Source organism: Haliotis asinina, chromosome 1 (genome assembly GCF_037392515.1).
Source record: "Haliotis asinina isolate JCU_RB_2024 chromosome 1, JCU_Hal_asi_v2, whole genome shotgun sequence".
Taxonomy (NCBI): Eukaryota; Metazoa; Mollusca; class Gastropoda; order Lepetellida; family Haliotidae; genus Haliotis; species Haliotis asinina.
Window position 1 is genome coordinate 22,378,771 of NC_090280.1, and position 17,738 is coordinate 22,396,508.

Genomic DNA, 17,738 nt, shown 5'->3' on the forward strand with positions numbered 1-17,738 from the left:
AGACATTACCATTTATGGAAGAAGAGAAATCGTCAGCCCATAGACGGTACGATAGCGATTACGTCAGCTAGTTTTGCGTGCGCATAGGTATTCTCTTTACTGACGAGTCCTGATTTCATCTCAGTCATGCGTATACAAGGATCAGAGTGACGTGGACAGCGTAACGCTGATTGTTGAGTTCAGCAGGCTTGAAGGAAGCCTAATGATTTGTAGTGAGATTGGTAGTGATGGCAGGACACATATACACGTTTGTCGTGGTCGAGTTACAGCCCAGGTGTACACGTACTGAGAATAGCAGTCGCTCCTGTTCCCGGCGGCAGATCAACGCCATCACATTGTGCAACAGGACGGCCCCATACTGCTAGACGGAGCATGAACTATCTACAGGAAAACATCATTCCTGTCCTGTCGTGGCGTAACGCAAATGATGGCCCTACCCATTACTGCCATTGACTCTGTGAAACTTTTGAACGCGTTTGGAAATACGTTTGACCCCCTTGAACGTTACCGTTAATTCATTTGTGCACTAAATTGAGACTGACTACTTTTGCTTTTACTTGTGTTTCAATCCTGATTGACAATTTCAGTGTCAACATGGACAAGTTCTTTTCTTCGTTTACCACGGAAATTAAACATTTATCACAGTGATGCTTTTCCAAAGTAGTTCAGTATACTTTCACCGCCTACTCTCACACTCCATACTATCTCAAACTCTTCCTTAAAGGCCGCTTTCAGCTGTAGATGTCTCCCTGGCTCACAGACACGTTACAAATCAGACCTAGGGAGAATCAGTTAATAGAGATAGGACAAAATCAACACTTCCTCGACAATGCATCACACGTCAATATGAAGTGAAATACTTACCAAGTAGCTTTCTACTAAGTATGGGTTGAAATTGGCATCAGAAGCTACGTGCGAAAGTGCAGAGGGGTAATTTAGTGACGATGCACTGAACACATGCACACACGCACGTACACTCGCACACACACGTACACGCTCACTCAACACGCTATTAAGTGACATGAGTATGTGGTAAAGAATTGTTTGTGAGAGAGGCCACTTTACGCCACTCTCGAGTTCTAGTCATTCACTGTCACGTCACACCGTATTACCTCCACGTCTCTGTTTTCTACAAACGACAACTATGACGACAGCGACGATGACCACAATCAGGACCGAACAGACAGCAGCCACGAGGACGATGGAAACGACTCCAGATTCACTAAGCGTACGTGCTGAAACATTTAATATGGACAACATTCAGTTTAGCATTGTATAATCCTGTTTACTTTTCAGAAACAAACAACATCCAAGATATGTTGCTTTATTTAAGGTACATGATGTGATTACAAAATACCAGAGATATAATGTATACCAGGATTACAAATATAACCAGGGCTGCCCCGTGTGGGTGGGTGGGTGAGCGGGCAAGTTGGTGGATAGGTACGGGTAAGTGAGTAAATTAGTGGCGTTTTCTGCCACTTGTACCCCAGTAACATTACGCGTGTCAGTCATTCAGTCAGCCATTCAGTCAGTCAGTCAGTCAGTCAGTCAGCCAATCAGTCAGCCGGCCAGTCAGTCGGTCAGTCAGTCAGAGAGTCAGCCAGACAGCCAGTCCGTCAGTTATGCAACTTTAGCAACAATACTCCAGTGACATCACGCCTCTTCAGGACACTTTAATCTGATTCCAGACATATTAAATGGGTTGACACATGACATATTCACTGCACATCCACAACAACAATGTCACTGACTACGTCAGGAGGTCATGAAACGTCGGAAACACCAGTGTTTCATTCGTGAATTTGTAAAACACGGACAAACGTGTCGAATGTTATGTCACATATAAAGGGAAGATTATGAGTCATCTGTGTCGTTTGTTGTCTTTTTGACTTTTCGAATTAGCAGAAACCTTTGGAGAAACTTGTTTGGAGGATCTGAACTCACAAAACATCTGCGTGATATTGACCTTGGAATCACATTCTTTCAATATTACGGGTTGATATTGCAAATGGTTTTATATCGTTGGGTGCCACTAGCGTTGGTGCTCGCAGCTGTTCCATCAGGTTAAGGTGAATGGAAAGGCACATGTCATCCAAAAGACAGACTGTATCTTATAGATTCTATTATCCTCCAGATGTAGGTCATGGTCAGTGGGGGTGGGTGGTCCGGGGGTAGACTCCGGGAGGGGGAGGAGCATGTGAGGGTGACATTCTCACCTGATACAGGTGAGGCATGCCCGATGATGGTAGGTGTGGTTGGCCTCTATGAAAAATATAACAGCTGCGTCGTGACCTTAACATTAACGCTTGTGTCAATGTGCAAGATTTGACTAAACCCTGTATACTTGTATGTATATACAGTTTATTATTTTTCATTTATCAAATGTTAAAAACTTGAGTGTTCACTCGTCACGCCAAAGACCCTCCCTCCCCTTCTCCCTCCCTCCTTCACTCTCTCACTCGGTGCTCCACAGTTACAACCGGGAATATGTGCTGACTCGATCTTAATACTTCAAACCGTTTTGCTGATTAAATATGATAGTTAGCACATGACTACTGGCTGAATCGAGTTGAACGTATTTTCCAGAGAAAGTCGTTAAAAGATGCAAGACTGATCGACTCGGATACACTTATCCCTGTTCACCTGCGATAAAGCTTCTTTGTCGGCAAATATAGGTTATCACGCGAGTGTGTTTGGGGATGGTTAAAATCCTTCAATGGGAATAAGCCTTGTATTTAATAGTGGGTCTTGAGGAGCTAAATACATAGTGTATGACCTCTCTAATTTGCATCGCTATCCGCATATGACCCCAAGGGATACCGAAAATATCTTGCCGAGAACACTACCCAGTGTATGATAAATACAGAAGAAACAGCATTTCTCTGGATTAGTTGACATAAACACCATACACACAATACACACATGCACACATACAATACACACATGCACACACACAATACGCACATGCATACACGCACGTACACACGCACACACGCACACTAACACACACACATTCGGTTCCATGTCGCCATATACCAGTAATTTCACCTCACCTAAGCTGTCACTGTTGGCAATACAAGGTTGAACAGCTGTTCATTCCTGCTGAGATGCATAAAGACAGTCAAGCTTTATTCTTCATGTACGACTTACGTGCTACAACGAGGACTTGTCTACACCCAGTAACTTCCTGTCCATTGTTTCTTTGACAGTAGTAAGTACCAACGTCCTGTACAGTAACATTGTAGATGGTAAACGTCAGCTGTCCGGTCTGCGATGGTGAGTCCTCCCCGATGTATTTGATCCTAGTCCTGTAGCCTGTGTGACTGCTGTTGAGTACCACTACACGGTGTGACAGGGGTACGACCACAAGCAGTTTCTTAAATACCGAGCCATTCAACCACACGGAGTATAAGAATTCGACATTCTCTGGGTTCATGGTCATGGTAACATCTTCACCAACACGTGTAACAGTGTGTGGGTATCCAGTTGTCATGGAGGCAAGACCTGCACTCAAAACAAATATTACTCATTAAAACAAGGCTAACAGTTGACATGAATATTCAAGCACATTATTTAGGAACGCTCAATATAATATAAGTTGACAGATACATGCCACATATACAGGCAAGCAAACGAAATGTAAGTCACAAATTAAAGCGACAAAATATGAAGCTTCGTTCAATAATATTTTCATAGAAAAGAAACCTGGTCATGTAAAGATCAGTATAATTCAAATGCTATTTTCAGCTAGCAGAAACATGCCACACACGTGTAAGCCCCAAAACAGAATGTGAGTCACAGACATGTCTACTAGCGTGGTAAATTCATACTGACACATCACGCACTTTGACACTTGTTTTTATGCGTGGAAATATTTAGTTTCGCTGGATATTATTCCCTAAAAAAGCGGGAAACTTCCCGTAGAATTTTAACCTCTGTTTACGAGTTTGTAATTTTTAATAGTCAGTAATGAGTTGTTTACATTCATATCCACAGACAAATAATGTTGATGACAAATTACTCACAAAACGGCTTTTGGTAGGTAATGTTGAAGGTATATGGCGCCGGTCTGTATATAATCGAGTCTGGAATAGAGAATCCAGTGATCAATAGCATGAACATCAACTGCTCAACCAAGTCAACTAGTCACCCGATCCCGTTAGTCAGACAGATTGTTGTATTGGTTATGGGGGCATGTTTGCCTGGACAGTTTACAAATCATCTGAAAATGGTCAAAATATCGGTATACAAAGGTTGATCTAAGTTTGAAAGATATTGTGAGGGAATAAAGCGGTTATATTGAACATTCGGCTTTAACAGTTAGTTGTCTATCTAATTAGCACATGAACTGAATCCACATGTAAACCTAATATCTACTTTCTTCCAGAGATGATTCAACCGTTTTCATTATGGTTTGCCTAAAGGGACACGCATTTTAAGTGAAATGTCTCGAGTGCGTGCCATTGTATACGTATTTGGATATTATTTGCTTCTCCGACCAATGAAGGTTCCGGGGTAGAATAGACCTTCAGCAACCCATGCTTGCCATAAAAGGCGACTATGCTTGTAGTAAGGCTAATGGGATCGGATGGTCAGGCTTGCTGACTTGGTTGACATATGTCATCGGTTCCTAACTGCGCAGATCGATGCTCATGTTCTTGGTCACTGGATTGTCTGATCCAGACTCGACTATTTACAGACCGCCACCATATAGCTGGAATATTGCTGAGTGCGACGTAAAACTAAACTCACTCACTCGCTTGCTTCTCCTAATATGTTTTCGTTGTATAAGCATATTTGATATGTGTTATTGAAAACTGGAAAACTGATATTAAAACTAACTAACCATGCTTCTCAATCTTAAACATGTCAAAGTTCACACTGGTAACGAGTATCAGGGCCCAGTATCTCCAAAGTTAATAGAACCAAGGCGCTGTGCGTTTATCTGTATTGAATGTATATGACCCAGGGTCAAATCCCATACCACATATGCCTTCGTGGAATAATTGCGACTGGCCATCGATGCTTCGTCTAAACTATATCACGTAATCTCCAATCAAAACAATGTTATCATAAGTTTTATCTGTTAAAATCACTGATTATCTGCGATCGATAGAACAGATTAGAATACGGAAAATTCAGTCAGGTATGTAACGTTACTTTCTTCTAGTCCGAGAAGTCTTTACTACTACAATTCTATGTTGAGTTTAGTCTAATGGATATCTCTCTACTATTTGTTTCCTTGGCACTACCTCCACGATAACACTGCATGACTCAATCATGGGGTTACTCGTGTTCAGGATCAACTACCAGAAGAATGAATAAAGTGAAGCAGGTATTTCCGGTCCAGTAACTAGATAAGTATCACTGATGTTACCTAATAATTTTCAACAAAATTTCCCAATAAATTCATGTCGATAATTAAAACTTTTTGATATCCCCTCGTACTGAGCTTGCCAAGCGAGCTGATTCCCTAACTCTCTCGCCTTATACTAGGACATATATTACATAGAATTATGGCAATTCCGTTTTAACCATTCTTCAATATATCTGACACTAAAACTATTCATATCTTACTGCTTAACAAATATAGGAACCATTCAAATCTTTGCATGTAGAAGCTTTCTTGGAGTGGAGACATCGACACCAACCTACACAGTATTGGGTAAATGTGCCAGGAATCCCTTTTATAATTTTACATTTAAATGTTCTATGAAGTTTTGAATTAGAGTATTGTATATGCCTAATGAAAGATTGAATGCTGAACGATTGTTGTGGCAAGGTTAAAATGTTCGCTTCGACAGGTCTGGCACTGCCCTCTCGTCTGCAGTTCTAAAACTAGACGTTATACTTTCTGAAAGGTCACTTTAGGAATCATACCTCAAGCGATTAGGAAGAGAAGTGTCTGACACTGAAATAAAGACAGGAAATAGTGAGCAGGGGTGGTGCTAGAAGAGCATTCCTTGATGACTGGACATGTTAATGACAGACTGGTAAATAAGTGGAAACATGAAGTACTTGGAATTCATATTGTCAGAATCAGTATGTAATGACATGTTTCACCCTGGTCATTCTATTACGCCCAGCTCAACTGAAAACTGTCTCTTGGCTTTGTCCGATCTGAAGCCATGTATAGTTAAAATCGTTTTCTGTACCACAGTACAGAAATACACGGCTGTATCATTTTCGACAGGTGTTATTTCACATTCCATCTGTAAGTTCAGTATTTCTTTACACGAGAAAGAATAGTTCACTGAAATCAGCTGGAAACGGGTTGTTTAACAGTTGTTCAAATGTCAGCTGGTGTAAGTGGCTACAGATCACGATACGTCAGTCCTAAGACAAATACTTCTTGAGGGATAAATTCCTGGTAGAGTGATACCAACACAGAAGTAGGATAGCAGTACTGTGAATTCTGCGCATTTCTATACAATATAGGACATGCCTGCCATGGTATCTGTATAAAGTAAACTGTTTGACCAAACTTAGAGCATTTGAAACGAAAATATAACTTTTAAATAATTTATAGAAGACATAACAGTTCTTTAACTGAATCGTGTGTGAGCGTGTGCGTCCGTGCGCGTGTGTGTATGTATGTTGAAATTGGGTATTATATTTGAGAGTTTTTATTTGAGGTGCTGTCAATTAAAAGATCACAATCGTTATCTTTTACTGATGGGTTATTTAAACTACAAGTCGTGGAGCCTTAGCTGACAAGCCCATTCATTCATCTCATGTGCCAATTATCACCCACAATCCTAACATGTGTGTAGAGGTTTCATATGATATTGATCGTTGCGCTGAGAAAGCATAAGAGTTAAATATTTTCGGTAAAACAGGTTAAAGCTGCAATACTGATTGAAAAAGTGTATTTTCACATTATCGCTGTTGGTGAAATAAAACATAAGTTTTATGAAAATAGAAGGTTACAGCTTTATTGATTGAACAAAACTGTTTTTGTTTAATCATTGTTGCTAATAATATACTATGATATACTTCAGTAGAGCTCAAAGCTTTTGGTTACAAGCGTCCGCTTCCTGAAAGGACATACTGTTTGGTAACTGCATACGCCATGGCGTTGTACAGACATCAACGTTCGCCGGGTATGTAGAGGACAAGCAGGAACATCTCTCATAACTGTCGATGTCACTACAGTCCTCTGTGAAAGAGGACATCGTGAAAAATATTTCTGTTGTTGGGTGATTAGAGAATGGAGTACTCTTAGTTTGCCAGCTGAAACGGTAGCTAGCTGAGATGATAAACTGTTTAGGATCTTTTGAGGGGTGATGAACCTTGGAGAGACGTGTAGATGTGGATCTGTACCCTCAGTGTAGGCTTCATGTAGTACTGTGGTCCTCTGTTGAGGAAGGTGAAGGGTAGAGAGACGTGTAGATGTGGATCTGTACCCTCAGTGTAGGCTTCATGTGGTACTGTGGTTCTCTGCTGAGGAAGGTGAAGGGTGGAGAGACGTGTAGATGTGGAACTGTTCCCTCAGTTTAGGCTTCATGTGGTACTGTGGTCCTCTGTTGAGGAAGGTGAAGGGTGGAGAGACGTGTAGATGTGGATCTGTACCCTCAGTGTAGGCTTCATGTGGTACTGTGGTCCTCTGTTGAGGAAGGTGAAGGGTGGAGAGACGTGTAGATGTGGATCTGTACCCTCAGTGTAGGCTTCATGTGGTACTGTGGTCCTCTGTTGAGGAAGATGAGGGGTGGAGAGACGTGTAGATGTGGATCTGTACCCTCAGTGTAGGCTTCATGTGGTACTGTGGTCCTCTGTTGAGGAAGGTGAAGGGTAGAGAGACGTGTAGATGTGGATCTGTACCCTCAGTGTAGGCTTCATGTGGTACTGTGGTCCTCTGTTGAGGAAGATGAGGGGTGGAGAGACGTGTAGATGTGGATCTGTACCCTCAGTGTAGGCTTCATGTGGTACTGTGGTCCTCTGTTGAGGAAGGTGAAGGGTGGAGAGACGTGTAGATGTGGATCTGTACCCTCAGTGTAGGCTTCATGTGGTACTGTGGTCCTCTGTTGAGGAAGATGAGGGGTGGAGAGACGTGTAGATGTGGATCTGTACCCTCAGTGTAGGCTTCATGTGGTACTGTGGTCCTCTGTTGAGGAAGGTGAAGGGTGGAGAGACGTGTAGATGTGGATCTGTACCCTCAGTGTAGGCTTCATGTGGTACTGTGGTCCTCTGTTGAGGAAGATGAGGGGTGGAGAGACGTGTAGATGTGGATCTGTACCCTCAGTGTAGGCTTCATGTGGTACTGTGGTCCTCTGTTGAGGAAGGTGAAGGGTGGAGAGACGTGTAGATGTGGATCTGTACCCTCAGTGTAGGCTTCATGTGGTACTGTGGTCCTCTGTTGAGGAAGGTGAAGGGTGGAGAGACGTGTAGATGTGGATCTGTACCCTCAGTGTAGGCTTCATGTGGTACTGTGGTCCTCTGTTGAGGAAGATGAGGGGTGGAGCGATGTGTAGATGTGGATCTGTACCCTCAGTGTAGGCTTCATGTGGTACTGTGGTCCTCTGTTGAGGAAGGTGAAGGGTGGAGAGACGTGTAGATGTGGATCTGTACCCTCAGTGTAGGCTTCATGTGGTACTGTGGTCCTCTGTTGAGGAAGGTGAAGGGTGGAGAGACGTGTAGATGTGGATCTGTACCCTCAGTGTAGGCTTCATGTGGTACTGTGGTCCTCTGTTGAGGAAGGTGAAGGGTGGAGAGACGTGTAGATGTGGATCTGTACCCTCAGTGTAGGCTTCATGTGGTACTGTGGTCCTCTGTTGAGGAAGGTGAAGGGTGGAGAGACGTGTAGATGTGGATCTGTACCCTCAGTGTAGGCTTCATGTGGTACTGTGGTCCTCTGTTGAGGAAGGTGAAGGGTGGAGAGACGTGTAGATGTGGATCTGAACCCTCAGTGTAGGCTTCATGTGGTACTGTGGTCCTCTGTTGAGGAAGGTGAAGGGTGGAGAGACGTGTAGATGTGGATCTGTACCCTCAGTGTAGGCTTCATGTGGTACTGTGGTCCTCTGTTGAGGAAGGTGAAGGGTGGAGAGACGTGTAGATGTGGATCTGAACCCTCAGTGTAGGCTTCATGTGGTACTGTGGTCCTCTGTTGAGGAAGATGAGGGGTGGAGAGACGTGTAGATGTGGAACTCTTCCCTCAGTGTAGGCTTCATGTGGTACTGTGGTCCTCTGTTGAGGAAGATGAAGGGTGGAGAGACGTGTAGATGTGGAACTGTACCCTCAGTGTAGGCTTCATGTGGTACTGTGGTCCTCTGTTGAGGAAGGTGAAGGGTGGAGAGACGTGTAGATGTGGATCTGTACCCTCAGTGTAGGCTTCATGTGGTACTGTGGTCCTCTGTTGAGGAAGGTGAAGGGTGGAGAGACGTGTAGATGTGGATCTGTACCCTCAGTGTAGGCTTCATGTGGTACTGTGGTCCTCTGTTGAGGAAGATGAGGGGTGGAGAGACGTGTAGATGTGGATCTGTACCCTCAGTGTAGGCTTCATGTGGTACTGTGGTCCTCTGTTGAGGAAGGTGAAGGGTGGAGAGACGTGTAGATGTGGATCTGTACCCTCAGTGTAGGCTTCATGTGGTACTGTGGTCCTCTGTTGAGGAAGGTGAAGGGTGGAGAGACGTGTAGATGTGGATCTGTACCCTCAGTGTAGGCTTCATGTGGTACTGTGGTCCTCTGTTGAGGAAGATGAGGGGTGGAGAGACGTGTAGATGTGGAACTGTTCCCTCAGTGTAGGCTTCATGTGGTACTGTGGTCCTCTGTTGAGGAAGGTGAAGGGTGGAGAGACGTGTAGATGTGGATCTGTACCCTCAGTGTAGGCTTCATGTGGTACTGTGGTCCTCTGTTGAGGAAGATGAAGGGTGGAGAGACGTGTAGATGTGGATCTGTACCCTCAGTTTAGGCTTCATTTGGTACTGTGGTCCTCTGTTGAGGAAGGTGAAGGGTGGAGAGACGTGTAGATGTGGATCTGTACCCTCAGTGTAGGCTTCATGTGGTACTGTGGTCCTCTGTTGAGGAAGGTGAAGGGTGGAGAGACGTGTAGATGTGGATCTGTACCCTCAGTGTAGGCTTCATGTGGTACTGTGGTCCTCTGTTGAGGAAGATGAGGGGTGGAGAGACGTGTAGATGTGGATCTGTACCCTCAGTGTAGGCTTCATGTGGTACTGTGGTCCTCTGTTGAGGAAGATGAGGGGTGGAGAGACGTGTAGATGTGGATCTGTACCCTCAGTGTAGGCTTCATGTGGTACTGTGGTCCTCTGTTGAGGAAGGTGAAGGGTGGAGAGACGTGTAGATGTGGATCTGTACCCTCAGTGTAGGCTTCATGTGGTACTGTGGTCCTCTGTTGAGGAAGGTGAGGGGTGGAGAGACGTGTAGATGTGGATCTGTACCCTTAGTGTAGGCTTCATGTGGTACTGTGGTCCTCTGTTGAGGAAGGTGAAGGGTGGAGAGACGTGTAGATGTGGATCTGTACCCTCAGTGTAGGCTTCATGTGGTACTGTGGTCCTCTGTTGAGGAAGATGAGGGGTGGAGAGACGTGTAGATGTGGATCTGTACCCTCAGTGTAGGCTTCATGTGGTACTGTGGTCCTCTGTTGAGGAAGGTGAAGGGTGGAGAGACGTGTAGATGTGGATCTGTACCCTCAGTGTAGGCTTCATGTGGTACTGTGGTCCTCTGTTGAGGAAGATGAGGGGTGGAGAGACGTGTAGATGTGGATCTGTACCCTCAGTGTAGGCTTCATGTGGTACTGTGGTCCTCTGTTGAGGAAGGTGAAGGGTAGAGAGACGTGTAGATGTGGATCTGTACCCTCAGTGTAGGCTTCATGTGGTACTGTGGTCCTCTGTTGAGGAAGATGAGGGGTGGAGAGACGTGTAGATGTGGATCTGTACCCTCAGTGTAGGCTTCATGTGGTACTGTGGTCCTCTGTTGAGGAAGGTGAAGGGTGGAGAGACGTGTAGATGTGGATCTGTACCCTCAGTGTAGGCTTCATGTGGTACTGTGGTCCTCTGTTGAGGAAGGTGAAGGGTGGAGAGACGTGTAGATGTGGATCTGTACCCTCAGTGTAGGCTTCATGTGGTACTGTGGTCCTCTGTTGAGGAAGATGAGGGGTGGAGAGACGTGTAGATGTGGATCTGTACCCTCAGTGTAGGCTTCATGTGGTACTGTGGTCCTCTGTTGAGGAAGGTGAAGGGTGGAGAGACGTGTAGATGTGGATCTGTACCCTCAGTGTAGGCTTCATGTGGTACTGTGGTCCTCTGTTGAGGAAGATGAGGGGTGGAGAGACGTGTAGATGTGGATCTGTACCCTCAGTGTAGGCTTCATGTGGTACTGTGGTCCTCTGTTGAGGAAGGTGAAGGGTGGAGAGACGTGTAGATGTGGATCTGTACCCTCAGTGTAGGCTTCATGTGGTACTGTGGTCCTCTGTTGAGGAAGGTGAAGGGTGGAGAGACGTGTAGATGTGGATCTGTACCCTCAGTGTAGGCTTCATGTGGTACTGTGGTCCTCTGTTGAGGAAGATGAGGGGTGGAGCGACGTGTAGATGTGGATCTGTACCCTCAGTGTAGGCTTCATGTGGTACTGTGGTCCTCTGTTGAGGAAGGTGAAGGGTGGAGAGACGTGTAGATGTGGATCTGTACCCTCAGTGTAGGCTTCATGTGGTACTGTGGTCCTCTGTTGAGGAAGGTGAAGGGTGGAGAGACGTGTAGATGTGGATCTGTACCTTCAGTGTAGGCTTCATGTGGTACTGTGGTCCTCTGTTGAGGAAGGTGAAGGGTGGAGAGACGTGTAGATGTGGATCTGTACCCTCAGTGTAGGCTTCATGTGGTACTGTGGTCCTCTGTTGAGGAAGGTGAAGGGTGGAGAGACGTGTAGATGTGGATCTGTACCCTCAGTGTAGGCTTCATGTGGTACTGTGGTCCTCTGTTGAGGAAGGTGAAGGGTGGAGAGACGTGTAGATGTGGATCTGAACCCTCAGTGTAGGCTTCATGTGGTACTGTGGTCCTCTGTTGAGGAAGGTGAAGGGTGGAGAGACGTGTAGATGTGGATCTGTACCCTCAGTGTAGGCTTCATGTGGTACTGTGGTCCTCTGTTGAGGAAGGTGAAGGGTGGAGAGACGTGTAGATGTGGATCTGTACCCTCAGTGTAGGCTTCATGTGGTACTGTGGTCCTCTGTTGAGGAAGGTGAAGGGTGGAGAGACGTGTAGATGTGGATCTGTACCCTCAGTGTAGGCTTCATGTGGTACTGTGGTCCTCTGTTGAGGAAGGTGAAGGGTGGAGAGACGTGTAGATGTGGATCTGTACCCTCAGTGTAGGCTTCATGTGGTACTGTGGTCCTCTGTTGAGGAAGATGAGGGGTGGAGAGATGTGTAGATGTGGATCTGTACCCTCAGTGTAGGCTTCATGTGGTACTGTGGTCCTCTGTTGAGGAAGGTGAAGGGTGGAGAGACGTGTAGATGTGGATCTGTACCCTCAGTGTAGGCTTCATGTGGTACTGTGGTCCTCTGTTGAGGAAGGTGAAGGGTGGAGAGACGTGTAGATGTGGATCTGTACCCTCAGTGTAGGTTTCATGTGGTACTGTGGTCCTCTGTTGAGGAAGATGAGGGGTGGAGAGACGTGTAGATGTGGATCTGTACCCTCAGTGTAGGCTTCATGTGGTACTGTGGTCCTCTGTTGAGGAAGGTGAAGGGTGGAGAGACGTGTAGATGTGGATCTGTACCCTCAGTGTAGGCTTCATGTGGTACTGTGGTCCTCTGTTGAGGAAGGTGAAGGATGGAGAGACGTGTAGATGTGGATCTGTACCCTCAGTGTAGGCTTCATGTGGTACTGTGGTCCTCTGTTGAGGAAGGTGAAGGGTGGAGAGACGTGTAGATGTGGATCTGTACCCTCAGTGTAGGCTTCATGTGGTACTGTGGTCCTCTGTTGAGGAAGGTGAAGGGTGGAGAGACGTGTAGATGTGGATCTGTACCCTCAGTGTAGGCTTCATGTGGTACTGTGGTCCTCTGTTGAGGAAGGTGAAGGGTGGAGAGACGTGTAGATGTGGATCTGTACCCTCAGTGTAGGCTTCATGTGGTACTGTGGTCCTCTGTTGAGGAAGGTGAAGGGTGGAGAGACGTGTAGATGTGGATCTGTACCCTCAGTGTAGGCTTCATGTGGTACTGTGGTCCTCTGTTGAGGAAGGTGAAGGGTGGAGAGACGTGTAGATGTGGATCTGAACCCTCAGTGTAGGCTTCATGTGGTACTGTGGTCCTCTGTTGAGGAAGATGAGGGGTGGAGAGACGTGTAGATGTGGAACTCTTCCCTCAGTGTAGGCTTCATGTGGTACTGTGGTCCTCTGTTGAGGAAGATGAAGGTTGGAGAGACGTGTAGATGTGGAACTGTACCCTCAGTGTAGGCTTCATGTGGTACTGTGGTCCTCTGTTGAGGAAGGTGAAGGGTGGAGAGACGTGTAGATGTGGATCTGTACCCTCAGTGTAGGCTTCATGTGGTACTGTGGTCCTCTGTTGAGGAAGGTGAAGGGTGGAGAGACGTGTAGATGTGGATCTGTACCCTCAGTGTAGGCTTCATGTGGTACTGTGGTCCTCTGTTGAGGAAGGTGAAGGATGGAGAGACGTGTAGATGTGGATCTGTACCCTCAGTGTAGGCTTCATGTGGTACTGTGGTCCTCTGTTGAGGAAGGTGAAGGGTGGAGAGACGTGTAGATGTGGATCTGTACCCTCAGTGTAGGCTTCATGTGGTACTGTGGTCCTCTGTTGAGGAAGGTGAAGGGTGGAGAGACGTGTAGATGTGGATCTGTACCCTCAGTGTAGGCTTCATGTGGTACTGTGGTCCTCTGTTGAGGAAGGTGAAGGGTGGAGAGACGTGTAGATGTGGATCTGTACCCTCAGTGTAGGCTTCATGTGGTACTGTGGTCCTCTGTTGAGGAAGGTGAAGGGTGGAGAGACGTGTAGATGTGGATCTGTACCCTCAGTGTAGGCTTCATGTGGTACTGTGGTCCTCTGTTGAGGAAGGTGAAGGGTGGAGAGACGTGTAGATGTGGATCTGTACCCTCAGTGTAGGCTTCATGTGGTACTGTGGTCCTCTGTTGAGGAAGGTGAAGGGTGGAGAGACGTGTAGATGTGGATCTGTACCCTCAGTGTAGGCTTCATGTGGTACTGTGGTCCTCTGTTGAGGAAGGATGAGGGTGGAGAGACGTGTAGATGTGGATCTGTACCCTCAGTGTAGGCTTCATGTGGTACTGTGGTCCTCTGTTGAGGAAGGTGAAGGGTGGAGAGACGTGTAGATGTGGATCTGTACCCTCAGTGTAGGCTTCATGTGGTACTGTGGTCCTCTGTTGAGGAAGGTGAAGGGTGGAGAGACGTGTAGATGTGGATCTGTACCCTCAGTGTAGGCTTCATGTGGTACTGTGGTCCTCTGTTGAGGAAGGTGAAGGGTGGAGAGACGTGTAGATGTGGATCTGTACCCTCAGTGTAGGCTTCATGTGGTACTGTGGTCCTCTGTTGAGGAAGGTGAAGGGTGGAGAGACGTGTAGATGTGGATCTGTACCCTCAGTGTAGGCTTCATGTGGTACTGTGGTCCTCTGTTGAGGAAGGTGAAGGGTGGAGAGACGTGTAGATGTGGATCTGTACCCTCAGTGTAGGCTTCATGTGGTACTGTGGTCCTCTGTTGAGGAAGGTGAAGGGTGGAGAGACGTGTAGATGTGGATCTGTACCCTCAGTGTAGGCTTCATGTGGTACTGTGGTCCTCTGTTGAGGAAGGTGAAGGGTGGAGAGACGTGTAGATGTGGATCTGTACCCTCAGTGTAGGCTTCATGTGGTACTGTGGTCCTCTGTTGAGGAAGGTGAAGGGTGGAGAGACGTGTAGATGTGGATCTGTACCCTCAGTGTAGGCTTCATGTGGTACTGTGGTCCTCTGTTGAGGAAGGTGAAGGGTGGAGAGACGTGTAGATGTGGATCTGTACCCTCAGTGTAGGCTTCATGTGGTACTGTGGTCCTCTGTTGAGGAAGGTGAAGGGTGGAGAGACGTGTAGATGTGGATCTGTACCCTCAGTGTAGGCTTCATGTGGTACTGTGGTCCTCTGTTGAGGAAGGTGAAGGGTGGAGAGACGTGTAGATGTGGATCTGTACCCTCAGTGTAGGCTTCATGTGGTACTGTGGTCCTCTGTTGAGGAAGGTGAAGGGTGGAGAGACGTGTAGATGTGGATCTGTACCCTCAGTGTAGGCTTCATGTGGTACTGTGGTCCTCTGTTGAGGAAGGTGAAGGGTGGAGAGACGTGTAGATGTGGATCTGTACCCTCAGTGTAGGTTTCATGTGGTACTGTGGTCCTCTGTTGAGGAAGGTGAAGGGTGGAGAGACGTGTAGATGTGGATCTGTACCCTCAGTGTAGGCTTCATGTGGTACTGTGGTCCTCTGTTGAGGAAGGTGAGGGGTGGAGAGACGTGTAGATGTGGATCTGTACCCTTAGTGTAGGCTTCATGTGGTACTGTGGTCCTCTGTTGAGGAAGGTGAAGGGTGGAGAGACGTGTAGATGTGGATCTGTACCCTCAGTGTAGGCTTCATGTGGTACTGTGGTCCTCTGTTGAGGAAGGTGAAGGGTGGAGAGACGTGTAGATGTGGATCTGTACCCTCAGTGTAGGCTTCATGTGGTACTGTGGTCCTGTGTTGAGGAAGGTTAAGGGTGGAGAGACGTGTAGATGTGGATCTGTACCCTCAGTGTAGGCTTCATGTGGTACTGTGGTCCTCTGTTGAGGAAGATGAGGGGTGGAGAGACGTGTAGATGTGGATCTGTACCCTCAGTGTAGGCTTCATGTGGTACTGTGGTCCTCTGTTGAGGAAGGTGAAGGGTTGAGAGACGTGTAGATGTGGATCTGTACCCTCAGTGTAGGCTTCATGTGGTACTGTGGTCCTCTGTTGAGGAAGATGAGGGGTGGAGAGACGTGTAGATGTGGATCTGTACCCTCAGTGTAGGCTTCATGTGGTACTGTGGTCCTCTGTTGAGGAAGGTGAAGGGTGGAGAGACGTGTAGATGTGGATCTGTACCCTCAGTGTAGGCTTCATGTGGTACTGTGGTCCTCTGTTGAGGAAGGTGAAGGGTGGAGAGACGTGTAGATGTGGATCTGTACCCTCAGTGTAGGCTTCATGTGGTACTGTGGTCCTCTGTTGAGGAAGATGAGGGGTGGAGAGACGTGTAGATGTGGATCTGTACCCTCAGTGTAGGCTTCATGTGGTACTGTGGTCCTCTGTTGAGGAAGGTGAAGGGTGGAGAGACGTGTAGATGTGGATCTGTACCCTCAGTGTAGGCTTCATGTGGTACTGTGGTCCTCTGTTGAGGAAGGTGAAGGGTGGAGAGACGTGTAGATGTGGATCTGTACCCTCAGTGTAGGCTTCATGTGGTACTGTGGTCCTCTGTTGAGGAAGGTGAAGGGTGGAGAGACGTGTAGATGTGGATCTGTACCCTCAGTGTAGGCTTCATGTGGTACTGTGGTCCTCTGTTGAGGAAGGTGAAGGGTGGAGAGACGTGTAGATGTGGATCTGTACCCTCAGTGTAGGCTTCATGTGGTACTGTGGTCCTCTGTTGAGGAAGGTGAAGGGTGGAGAGACGTGTAGATGTGGATCTGTACCCTCAGTGTAGGCTTCATGTGGTACTGTGGTCCTCTGTTGAGGAAGGTGAAGGGTGGAGAGACGTGTAGATGTCGATCTGTACCCTCAGTGTAGGCTTCATGTGGTACTGTGGTCCTCTGTTGAGGAAGGTGAAGGGTGGAGAGACGTGTAGATGTGGATCTGTACCCTCAGTGTAGGCTTCATGTGGTACTGTGGTCCTCTGTTGAGGAAGATGAGGGGTGGAGAGACGTGTAGATGTGGATCTGTACCCTCAGTGTAGGCTTCATGTGGTACTGTGGTCCTCTGTTGAGGAAGGTGAAGGGTGGAGAGACGTGTAGATGTGGATCTGTACCCTCAGTGTAGGCTTCATGTGGTACTGTGGTCCTCTGTTGAGGAAGGTGAGGGGTGGAGAGACGTGTAGATGTGGATCTGTACCCTCAGTGTAGGCTTCATGTGGTACTGTGGTCCTCTGTTGAGGAAGGTGAAGGGTGGAGAGACGTGTAGATGTGGATCTGTACCCTCAGTGTAGGCTTCATGTGGTACTGTGGTCCTCTGTTGAGGAAGGTGAAGGGTGGAGAGACGTGTAGATGTGGATCTGTACCCTCAGTGTAGGCTTCATGTGGTACTGTGGTCCTCTGTTGAGGAAGATGAGGGGTGGAGAGACGTGTAGATGTGGATCTGTACCCTCAGTGTAGGCTTCATGTGGTACTGTGGTCCTCTGTTGAGGAAGGTGAAGGGTGGAGAGACGTGTAGATGTGGATCTGTACCCTCAGTGTAGGCTTCATGTGGTACTGTGGTCCTCTGTTGAGGAAGGTGAAGGATGGAGAGACGTGTAGATGTGGATCTGTACCCTCAGTGTAGGCTTCATGTGGTACTGTGGTCCTCTGTTGAGGAAGGTGAAGGGTGGAGAGACGTGTAGATGTGGATCTGTACCCTCAGTGTAGGCTTCATGTGGTACTGTGGTCCTCTGTTGAGGAAGGTGAAGGGTGGAGAGACGTGTAGATGTGGATCTGTACCCTCAGTGTAGGCTTCATGTGGTACTGTGGTCCTCTGTTGAGGAAGGTGAAGGGTGGAGAGACGTGTAGATGTGGATCTGTACCCTCAGTGTAGGCTTCATGTGGTACTGTGGTCCTCTG